Raw genomic sequence first — 12,318 nt, 5'->3', positions numbered from 1 at the left:
GCTATGATATGCATGCTAGAGTAGACTAGGTATTCTTATTAGGACTAGAGTGGCCTGATATGTGATGCCTGAGTCTAGGAGTCTTGCTGCTATGAATATTTCAGAGTGCTTAGGTAGCAGCGAGGAGATTGTGAGAGATCTGTTTGCGAGTATCATATGATTAGAGAGAGTAGAGTTCTTGGGACTTGGGACTCTGAGAGGAGGACTTGGGGTGGATGCTGATGCGGTGTGGACGGTAGTATTGGGCCCGTACTACTGAAGACACCATGTCAGTGCACAGTCCAAGTAAGAATCTTTGGAGTACCAAGAAACAAGTAGGATAGAGTACTCGAGTGTGAGTATACTCGAGCGAGTCCCTGATATTATTATTATGTTGTATTTCAGAGAGAGAGATCATGGTTGGGACTCACCAAGCATCAGGGACCAGTGATACGAGGGATGAGGAGATCCGTAGGATCATCCAGGAGGAGGTGGCTACGGTCATCAAGGCAGTGATACCAGAGATGTTCAGGTTTATCAAGACCACGTTGATAGAGATATTTGATGAGAAGTATGCTGCTCTTTCTAAGGCTGTTGTTGCTGCAGCCACTGCAGCTATAGCTGCAACGAGACCGTAGGGTGGTGATGCGTTGCTATTCCGAGAGTTCAGCAACACAAAACCACCGGAGTTTGATGGGACCCAGGACCCGATTGCGGCGATGAGATGGATTTCAGACATAGAGGGGTGTTTCTTTACTTGCTATCTCCTGAGCATTTGAGAGTCCGGTTCGCACTGAACCAGCTTCGCTTGGGAGCGAAGGAATGGTGGAAATTTGTGACGGCGCACTATACGCCAGCTGAGCTTGCAGCAGTAACCTAGGAGAGGTTCACTGCTATGTTCCGAGATGAGTACGTTCCCTGGGTGGAGAGGGAGCGTTTGGCCCAGGAGTTTCTGACCCTCAAGCAGGGTACTGAGTCTGTTACGGTGATCACGAGGATGTTTCATGAGCGGGCGATGTTCTGCCCAGAGCATGTGTCCTCCGAGCAGGCACGTATGAGTCGATATTTGAGCATTCTGAGGAGGGACATACGTGAGTTCGTGGCGAAATCGACGTACCAGACATTTGCCGAGCTTCAGGCAAATGCCCGGAAGAGGGAGATAGAGCCGGAGACTCAGGCTAGGGAGGAGGCTGAGTCTCAAGGGAGGGATCGGCGACCGGTGCAGTCTCAGCCGGTAGCTAAGCGGGCCAAGCCCGCCGATTCGAGATCAGGGAGCCAGCGGGGCCACACTTGTGGCTAGTGCAGCAAGAGCCACGACGGGGCGTGCAGAGCAGGGTCTTTCTACAAATGTGGCAAGGAGGGGCATATGGCCAAGGACTGCCCCAAGGGGTTTGCAGTATGTTTTCACTGCAACCAGACCGGACACCGGAAGGCAGAGTGTCCGCAGTTGCGGGGATCAGCAAAAGGAGCACCTCAGGGATCTGCCCCTACCTCCATCAGAGCTACCGAGAGTCGTCCAGTGAAGGCCGAGGCGCCGAGAGCACGAGGGAGAGCCTTTCAGTTGACCGCGGAGGAGGTCCGCGCAGCGCCCGATGTCGTGGCTGGTATGTATTCTTTCGTGTATTTATTTTGATGTTGAGATATTGTGCTTATATTATGTTATGTGTAGGTACTTTTCTTGAGAATTATGTACCTGCCTTGGTGTTATTTGACTCGGGTGCGAGTCGGTCTTTTGTATCTTTGGCTTTTAGTCAGCATATCAGTGTTAGTCGTGAGGCGTTGAGTCGGCCTCTGAGAGTTTCCATAGCTGACGAGAGGGTGATATATGCCACAGAGGTGATCCGAGGGTGTGTATTCGAGATTTTCGGTGTTGAGTTCCCGATTGATTTGGTTCCTATTGCGATGGGTGATGTTTGTGTCATTGTGGGCATGGACTGGTTGAGCAGATTCAGTGCGGTTATCGACTGCGAGCGACATCTGATGACCATATGAGACCCTAGTGGGGGAGTTCTGACAGTGTACGGCAAGGGTACACGTTTTGGGTCAGCGTTTTGTTCGGCCGCTAGAGTGAGGCAGTGTCTACAGCAGGGCTGTAAGGGCTTTGTGGCGTATGTGATGGATACGCGGGTTGATTCAGAGAGACCAAGGTCAGTTGAGGAGGTTCCGATAGTGCGTGAGTTCCCGGACGTATTTCCAGAGGAGTTGTCGGGTGTGCCTCCCGTGAGGCAAGTGGAGTTCAGTATTGATTTGGTTCCGGGGGCCGCTCCTATTGCCAAGGTGCCCTATCGTCTTGCACCTCCAGAGATGCAAGAGTTATCCTCGCAGCTTCAGGAGCTGTTGGGAAAGGGATTTATTCGGCCGAGCAGCTCGCCGTGGGGAGCGCCTATCCTTTTTGTCAAGAAGAAGGATGGTTCACACCGGATATGCATTGATTACCGGGAGTTGAACAAGCTGACAGTCAAGAACCCTTACCTGTTGCCGAGGATCGATGATTTGTTCGATCAGCTGCAGGGAGCATCTTGGTTCTCCAAGATCGCTTTGAGATCGGGGTATCATCAGGTAAGGGTGCGAGATGAGGATATTCAGAAGACAGCATTCATGACTCGTTATGGGCATTATGAGTTTGTGGTGATGCCTTTCGGACTCACCAATGCCCCGAAAGTGTTCATGGATCTCATGAACAGAGTGTGCAGGCCGATGTTGGATCGGTCGGTGATCGTGTTCATCGACGATATTTTAGTGTATTCGAGATCCAGAGAGCAGCATCAGGAGCATTTGAGGGAGATCCTCGGAGTAATGAGATCGGAGAGGCTTTACACCAAATTCTCTAAGTGTGATTTCTGGTTGCGAGAGGTCCAATTCCTAGGGCACCTCGTTAACCAGAAGGGGATATTGGTCGACCCGGCCAAAGTGGAGGCAGTGATGAGTTGGGAGGTGCCGAGGTCACCGTCCGAGATCAGGAGTTTCTTGGGGTTGGCAGGCTATTATCGGAGATTTATCAAGGATTTCTCCAAGATCGCCGTACCACTCACCAGGTTAACCCAGAAGGGTGTTGCTTTTTCATGGGGACTAGAGCAACAGACCTCCTTTGAGACGCTTCGCAAGAGGCTATGTGAAGCCCCAGTGTTAGCCCTCCCAGAGAGGATGGAGGACTTTGTGGTGTATTGTGATGCGTCGATTTTGGGGTTGGGAGCGGTGCTGATGCAGAGAGGGCATGTGATAGCATACGCATCGAGGCATCTGAAGCCTCATGAGACGAGGTATCCCACCCACGATCTTGAGTTGGGGGCAGTGGTGTTCGCCCTCAAGATTTGGCGTCACTATCTGTACGGGGTTCGGTATATGATATACACGGACCACAAGAGCCTGAAGTATTTGATGGATCAGCCCAACCTAAACATGCGACATAGGAGGTGGTTGGATGTGGTCAAGGATTATGATTGTGAGATCCTGTACCACCCGGGCAAGGCTAATGTTGTAGCCGATGCACTGAGCCGCAGGGCGGAGAGCACCCCATTGCGAGATGTATGTTTGAGATTCACCGTGATAGCTCCGGTGTTGGACGCCATTCGTGGGGCACAGGCTGAGGCTGTGTAGCCTGAGATGCAGAAGAAAGAGCGAGTTGTTGGGTTGGTATCGGAGTTCGTTACCGATGGTCGGGGGCTTATAACATTTCAGGGGCGTATCTGGGTATCGTTTATGGGAGGGATGCTTACCATTTGATGGAAGAGGCTCATCGGTCGAAGTTCTCGATCCATCCAGGAGCCACTAAGATGTATTTAGACATGAAGAGGGAGTATTGGTGGCCATGTATGAAGAGGGATGTCGCGTGGTTTGTTGAGAGGTGCTTAACCTGCCGTAGGGTTAAGGCCGAGCACCAAAGACCGCATGGTAAGTTGCAGCCATTGGAGGTTCCCGAATGGAAGTGGGAACAGATTACCATGGATTTTATCACCAAGTTGCCAAGGACTACTAGGGGAGTCGATGCAATTTGGGTGACTGTGGATAGGTTGACAAAGAGCGCCCACTTCCTTGCTATCAGTGAGAGCTCTTCCGCAGAGAAGTTGCAGAGATGTACGTGAGGGAAGTGGTATCACGACATGGAGTGCCGATCTCGATTGTTTCAAACCGAGATGTGCGTTTCACTTCCAGATTCTGGAAGAAGTTTCACGAGGAGTTGGGTACTAGGCTGCATTTTAGTACCGCATATCACCCCCAGACTGACGGACAGAGTGAGCTGACGATTCAGACGCTCGAGGATATGCTCTGGGCATGTGTGTTGGATTTCGGGGGGAGTTGGGACACGTATTTTCCCTTGGCAGAGTTTTCCTACAACAACAGCCATCATTCGAGCATTGGTATGCCACCCTTTGAGCTGTTGTATGGGAGGAGGTGTAAGACTCCCATTTGCTGGGGTGAGGTCAGGCAGCGTGTTATGGGTAGTACAAAGATTGTGCTGCTGACGACTGAGCAGATACAACAGGTTAGGCAGAGGTTATTGACCGCTCAGAGTCGTCAGAAGAGTTATGCCGAAAGGCGCCGGTCCGAGCTCGAGTTCCAAGTCGGCGACTTTATACTCCTGAATGTCTCTCCTTGGAAAGGAGTGATCCAATTCAGGAAGAGGGGCAAGTTGGGGCCCCGTTATATCGGTCCTTTTCGGGTGATTGCAAGGGTAGGCAGGGTAGCCTACTGGTTGGAGCTACTTGTAGAGTTAGGTCAGATCCATGACACTTTCCACGTGTCGCAATTGCGGAAGTGTATAGCCGATGGGTCGGCAGTGGTACCATTGGAGGATATCCAGGTGGATGCGAGCCTGGATTATACTGAGAGAACGGTGGCAATCAGATATCGGAAGATCAAGGTTTTGAGGAACAAGGAGGTGCCTTTGGTTTTGGTTCAGTGGCAACATCGAAAGGGGTCTGAGAGGACTTGGGAGTCAGAGTCAGAGATGCGAGGGAGGCATCCAGAGTTGTTCGAGGAATGAGACTTCGAGGGCGAAGTCTAGTTCTAGTGGGGGAGAATTGTAACATCCCGAGATTCAGGTATATTCCTTTCATCCTTGTTTTTTTATGGTTTGGGCATGTTTAGTCCTTAAGTGGAGGGTTTGTAGCAAGTGAGTATGCTGGGCGTACCAGAGGGGTACGTTGCGCGTACTCACGTGCTTAATTTGGACGCGGAGTCGCCAAGGTACGCTGGGCGTACCTAGAGTTTCGTCGGGCGTACCTGGCCCAGGTGCAAAAACCCTAATCCTCCTTGTGCACTATTTAAAGGGTGTTATGGCTGATTCCTTAGCCTCCATATCAGTGAGTGAAACCCTAAAAGAGAGCCCCATCGTTCTTAGAGTGTGAGAGTGTTGTTTGAGCTTGTTGGTGCTTTAGTGGTTTAGTGAAGACGGAGGAAGGGAGTTCTTGGAGGCTAAAGCTTGAGGTGCCATTTTGGATCTGAGATCTACAGAGGAAAGAGCTGCACTTGGAGGTATAAAGTTCAAAACTTTCCTCTTCTTTTGGTTGTTGTTGTATGTGTCCTTTTTAGGGCTAAAAACCCCAAAGGTGGAGACTTTATGAGTGTAAAGTGCTCCATGGTCCGAGATCTGTCCCTTTTCAGTGTTACTAGTGATTTAGAGCCATAAAGTTCCCATCTTGGATGTTACTTTGGAGTCATGCATATGTTTTAAGCCTTCTAGAGTTGAAGGTTGGATCATTTTGGGAGTTAGTGACTTGTTCAGCTATGCAAAGGCTTAAAGTCCTCAACTTTATGGATTAAGGGGCTTAGAAGGGGTCAGATCTAAAATATGGACGTAGGTCTTAACTGTTTAAGACCTCAAGAGCAAAAGGGCTAAAGCAGGGGGGTACGCCGAGCGTAATTCCTAGTATGCGCCGCGTACTGGGAGGCGCTCCCCGATTCTGAGGTGTAGCTGGGTACGCTCAGCGTACACATCTGGTACGCGCAGCATAACCCGGAGAGTTGACTTTTGGATGACATTTAGGGTATGGTCTATTGTGGGGCCTTTGAGCTATGCGATGGGTAAAATGGTCTTTTACCCTTCTGAGAGTATCATAAGAGAGCATAGTCTAGCCTTTGAGAGTTATATTAAATAGAGTGTTATTTTCACATGATTAGGCGGAGGCTAGGCCAGCATTTACCGAGTCAGAGATTTAACGAGATACCCATGGTGAGTCTTCTCACTATACTTTACCTAGTGTGGTAACAGAGTTAAGAGACAGAGTATTATAGTGTGATTGCATGTTATTATGTGTTGTGATTTATTTTGATATGTGATATGCATGATTCAGAGTTACAGAGTTGCGAATTTCGGGTCCCTAGAGTTAGGGCCAGAGGGCACATAGAGAGTTGGGGATGGAGGGCCCCACTGAGACACATTGACCAGAGGGTCGAGTGGCTATTATGTGATTATTGTGGTATTTAGGGGAACTCACTAAGCGTATGCTTACAGTGTTCAGTGTTATGTGTTTCAGGTACCAGTGATGACCGCGAGAAGGCGCCGGCTTGATTCGTACACACATATGGGATTGGATGTATTTTGATCTTGGGAGACATTTGTGAACTAAAAACATGATGTTATGAGATTTTATGAACAAATGGTTTTATTTAAAATGTGTTTTCAAATGTGAAAAATTGTTTTAATTTTTACAGTGTTACAAATAGAGTTCGGTTTCTTCTTTCATCGACATCGTTTTGTTGTGGAGTGTAGGGAGCAGAAAAGTTATGTTCTATGACTTTGTCAGTAAGAAACTTTTAAATCGTGACATTAGTGAAATCGGATCCATTGTCACTAAGAATTCTTTAGACGAGTAGTTTTTTCAGGACTTCAATTCCTTTTACGAATTTGATGAGCTTGGAAGCAGTTCCCGATTTCATTCTTAAAAATAAAACCTAGGTGAACCTTACACAGTCATCAACAATCACTAGAATGTACTTTTTGTGATGTAAGCTTTCTACAACAGATGGCCCACATATATCGATATGAAGGATTTCGAGTGGTTCCAAAATAGATTTTCAGTTAAGAATAGATGACCTTTATTTGATTGCTTCCCATATTCACATGCAACTTAGGGATGATCATTCTCAAATTTGAGTAGTGGAAAACATCAAACCATTTCACCAGAACCCAAATCATTCATATATCAGAAGTTTAAATCAGCAAGCCTCCAATGTCATAACCAACTTACATCAGGAACGAATTTTGATAGAATACACAATTGATGCTTTCTGATGATCATATTCATATTCAAAGGATACATATTTTTTATTTGATCCGATTTGATGAGACATTGTTGGGCTGAAGTTTTATTTGATGTTGCGTCTTTTGGGCTCGTTAGATTAGCCTTGTATTCTCCGGTTTGGGCCTGTCCAACCGAGAGCCTTTTATGTATTGTATATAAGTTTAATGCTTGCATGCATATTAGGTTAAGATTCAAGAGATTATCGATATAGCGATTGATCAAGAGTGATATATTTTTCTGTAATCGTTCTTGTAATCTTCTAATCCTTTACAGTTGATGTTCTTAATCGAGCTCTTCTAAGGATTTTATTTAATCATTCGACTCGTTTGATTCAAACTGTTTGTTCTTATTATTGCGTTTTCACTGTTTCATATTCATACACTTGTTCAAGATCTAATCGATCTTCATTGATTAAAAATTGTTTTAATCCCATCAATTGGTATCAGAGCGGGAGGCTGTGTAATCGATACACATCTTTTCTGTGAAAAAGATTTCCATTAGGGTTTTTCTGCAATCATTGATATTTATTGAGCCGTCATCTTAATTGACGTATCTTAATATTTATTGTTTTGCCCTAATCTGCTTTATTACAAGTCTGATCTTTGAACAGGTTTTTACGATCATAATGGACGCGACGCAATCAAACCCTATTAATATTTCCAACAGCATCGGTTCGACGACAAAGATTCCAATCCTGTACACCCATGACTATGAAGTATGGGCACATCATTTTGAAGATTACGTGATTGGATCGGAGGACAATGGTTTTCTCATATGGGAAGCCATCATCAATGGACCGTTCTCTCATTCTGCTACATCCAGAATTATTAAGACGCAAAAAGAGTACAACGATCTGCTCAAGGACGTGACGAATATTGCGCAAGATGAAAAAGATAAATTCCAGTGCAATATTAAGGTGCTAAGGTTGATCAGATTCGTCCTTCAGTCCGACACATTCAGACTAGTTAGCTCATGCACTACGGCGAAGGAAATATGGGATAGACTTCGCGAACTGTATTCAACAGACGAAGATCTTGAACATTCTATCCAGACCTTGCTTCTATCAGAGTTTGGAGAATTCAGGCAAGGGGCCGAAGAAACGGTGACCCAGACATTTGATCGCTTCAATCATATTCTCAGCAAGATGATCAAACACGACATTGAAAGGAAGCTCATCGAACAAAAGGTTACTTTCTTGAACGGACTGAGATCTGAATGGAGAGCAGTAGTTTCCACAGTCAAAGCCCATGAACAGTTTAAATCATACTCTTTGGCGAAACTGGTGGGTATTCTAAAGTCCCAAGAGAAGATTGTGGTTCAAGAGAAGAACGTTGTTTCTAGTCTTGGTTCGTTGGCCCTCTTATCTAAAAGTAAAGCTGTGATGGAGGATGAAGAGCTCAACTTGGAAGAGTATGACCTCACAACTGAGGATTATGCCATGATGGTATCCAATCCTAAGAGGTTCATAAAGAAGAGATTTACCAGCAACAAAAACCGAAACTGGCAGGGGAGTTACAGCTCTGAAAAAGCAAACAATGAACCGGAAGTTGAGGAGACCAAGAAGGAACCGAAGGTAGATGGCGATTCCGGAGTAAGCTGTTTCTACTGTGGGGGCAAGAACCACTATGCTAAGGACTGTGTTCTTAAAAAGATGGCTGAAAACGACGATGGAAAGGATGAGGAAGCCGTGCTGCAGAAGAGAATGGATGAGTTGAGAAAGAAGAAGTCTACCGCTAACCCTTCTATTAAAGCTCTTATTGTGCAGGGTTCGGTTAATGACGATGAGTTCGGTAGCACAGAAGTTTGGTCTACTGACTCAGAAGACGAAGAAGTGAGGAAGCCTACTCATGGAAAGGCTTATATGGCTAAGGAGGAAAGCAGTGGTGGAAAATGCTTCATGGTGTCTGGCGTATCTCAAATGAGGGGATATAATACCGATGGAGGAAGCAATGGACCGAAGATGCAGGAGGATATGTGCTTTACGGCCAAACCACTCAGCCAGCAGTTCAATGAGCTCGATGAACTGATAAAGAAGGTACAATCTATTTTTATTTCATCTAAAGTACCATCATCCTCATATGAGAAAGAATTAAAAAATGTTAATACAAGGATTTCTCATTTAGATAGTAGCTTAACTCAAACTCGAGTCACCAATTCTAACCTGACTGATCAATTAAGCAGGGTGGCATCGAAGAGTGAGGAGCGGCGAATGTGGATTGAGTTAAAAGAGTCGGAATTAGTTAAAGTTAAAGACGAAAACATTTATTTGCAGAGAGACAATTTGAAATTGTTAAAACAACGAAATGTTTTTTGTTTAATAGCTAAACGTTTATATTCCAATATTACTCAACTTCACTTGGACTGTGAGATAGGCCAAAAGATCCATCGCATGATTTTGCCCTTTCTAGAATTTAAGGAGGATGAAATCGATGCCGAAGCCTATAATTGTGAGAGTGTGATATCGTTTGATGATGTCAACCCAACTTATAAAATTGGACTGGACAAAATTGAGTCCTTCATTAAATCCAAAGACCACAAGGACATGCTCAAAAATCTTTTGGATGAAAATGATAGAATTAAACTGAGAACCGAAACCATACAAAAGTTTGACTCTCTAAATGCCAACGTAAGCTCAGAAAACAAAATCGATGTTGAAAATGCATCTGAGCTTAACGAGGACGAAAACATGAGTGAAATTTCTGTAGAGGATACGGTTGACTGCTCAGAATTTGCTAAAAGCGAAACTGAAAACCACAAAAATCTTATTTCTGAAAATTCTGTGGAATTCGCTAGATTGTCCCAACAAAAGTCCCCGAAATTAGTAGAAAAAGCTGTTGTGTATCAAAAGGTCAGGACCACTCCGAATCAGGTATACAAGGTGACTGGAGTAACCGAACATCAAACAGCTGAACTCACGGCTATTGTTAACGATGACAATGCTGATGGCTGTGATGAGTACTTCTGGGAAGCTCCTATTGATAATGGAAATGAAACCGTTGGCCTATCTGAAAGAACCTCCTGGATGAAGAAAGGGAGATACATACCTGAACCCTTGAACAAGCCTGATAATTTCAGTAAACCAAGCACAATTGGTACAAAAGATGTTCCTCAAGAGGTTGATCGTTCAGCAAAAGAAGAAATTCCTTCAACACCAATAGCTCGAAGTGAAACTTCATCAGATACTTCTTCCACTTCCTCAGGGAAAACTGAATCTTCTTCAGATATTCCCTCTGCTCCCTCGGCTTAAAGAAAAACTCCTGAAGTTCAAAAGGAACCAGCCAAGGTGACATCAAAAACGAAAGCGAACGTTCATCATCAACCTAAGCAGATGAGGGATAAAAAGGTAGAAAGGAACCTAAGATACAGGAAAAACCTTTCTGAAAGGAAACAATTCTGGCACTCCCAGAATGCATACTATTCACACAAAGACAAGAATCTGAAGTATGAAAACAATCCCGTAAGAAAGCCTGAAAGTTCCAACAACCGAAAGCCAAGGTTCGGTTCACAAGAAAACAACAACCGAAAGTCAAGGTTCGGTTCACAAGAAGATACCAACCGAAGGCAAAGGTTCGGTTCTGAAAAGGATTTCAACCGAAACCAAAGGTTCGGTTCCAAGAACAACTCCAACCGAACGCAGAGGTTCGGCTCTGAAGTCAAAAGAGAACAAGACTCGAAGGTCAGCCCCTCTAATGATCAAAAGCAAAAGGGTCACCTTGAGTCATCAGCCAGGAAGTCCTCCCCATCCAAATTCTCTTGTTCTAATTCTTCTCGTTCTTCTACTTCTTCTCATTCATCTAAAGCTCATCCCGCTTTTCCTCAAAAACCTCATTCATCAGCTGAACAGAAGGGAAAGCAGAAGGTCGATGAATCCAAACCTGAGTCCAAAGCGAACAAACCCAATCTTAACAAAATAAAAGTCTTCACCATTAAAAAGAAAGATGAAACAACTCTAATTAAAAGAACATATCTAGTTGACATCTCTCTTACTATTCCTGTTCCCATGAAAACCTCACATGGACCCAAGAAACTTTGGGTTCCTAAATCTGCTTAATTTTTGCAGGTTATAAGTGACGAGCAGTTTGACGAAGAATGGTACATCGACAGTGGCTGCTCGCGTCACATGACAGGGAGGAAAGAGGAGCTCAGGGAATACAGATCTCTTGCAAATGGTGGCAACGTTAAGTTTGGAAATAACTCTTTCGGCACCATAAAGGGATATGGGATGATAACGAATGGTGATTTTACCATAAGGAAGGTGGCCTATGTGGAAGGACTTCGACACAACCTCATCAGTGTATCTCAGCTTGTTGGAGGTACAGGTCTCAAAGTTTCATTCGATGATGAAGGTTCTGAAATCATAGAGAAAAATACAAAGAAAGTGATTCTGAAGTCAGAGCGAAAGGGTGAAATGTTTCCTCTGAACATGAAACCCATCAAAGGAAACCCAGCCATATGTCTGCTATCAAAAGCTCAATCCGACGAAAGCTGGTTGTGGCACAGAAGACTCTCTCATCTCAATTTCAAAGATATCAACCGACTTGTTACTGGAGGTCATGTTAGGGGTCTTCCATTGCTCAAGTTTGACAGAGAGCATTTATGTGCTGCATGCGAAATGGGAAAGCAGAGTCGTCAAAGTCACCCATCCGTAATTAACACAAAAGTTGTTGAACCACTCGAATTGCTTCATATCGATTTGTGTGGTCCTTCATCTATTGAAAGCATCGGTGGTAGCAAGTACATTCTTATTATCGTTGATGACTTCTCTCGATTTACATGGGTGTTCTTTCTAAAGCTCAAATCTGAAGCGACTCAAAAGATGAAAGTGTTTATCAAGCAAATTGAAGTACAGCTCGAGAAGGTCGTTCGAAACATCAGGAGCGACAATGGTCTCGAATTTAAGAATAGGGAGTTTGAAGAGTTTCTTGCAGAAAAGGGAATTAGTCATAATTTCTCAGCTCCCTACACACCACAGCAGAACGGAATAGTCGAAAGACAAAACCGATCTCTGTGTGAAGCTGCCCGAACTATGTTAAGTTTCGCTTCCTTACCTCTTTATTTTTGGGCTGACGCTATTTCTGCTGCTTGTTATACACAA

This window comes from Lactuca serriola, chromosome 2 (genome assembly GCF_051521515.1).
Source record: "Lactuca serriola cultivar US96UC23 chromosome 2, Lser_US96UC23_V15, whole genome shotgun sequence".
Taxonomy (NCBI): domain Eukaryota; kingdom Viridiplantae; phylum Streptophyta; class Magnoliopsida; order Asterales; family Asteraceae; genus Lactuca; species Lactuca serriola.
This window is presented reverse-complemented; position numbering follows the sequence as displayed.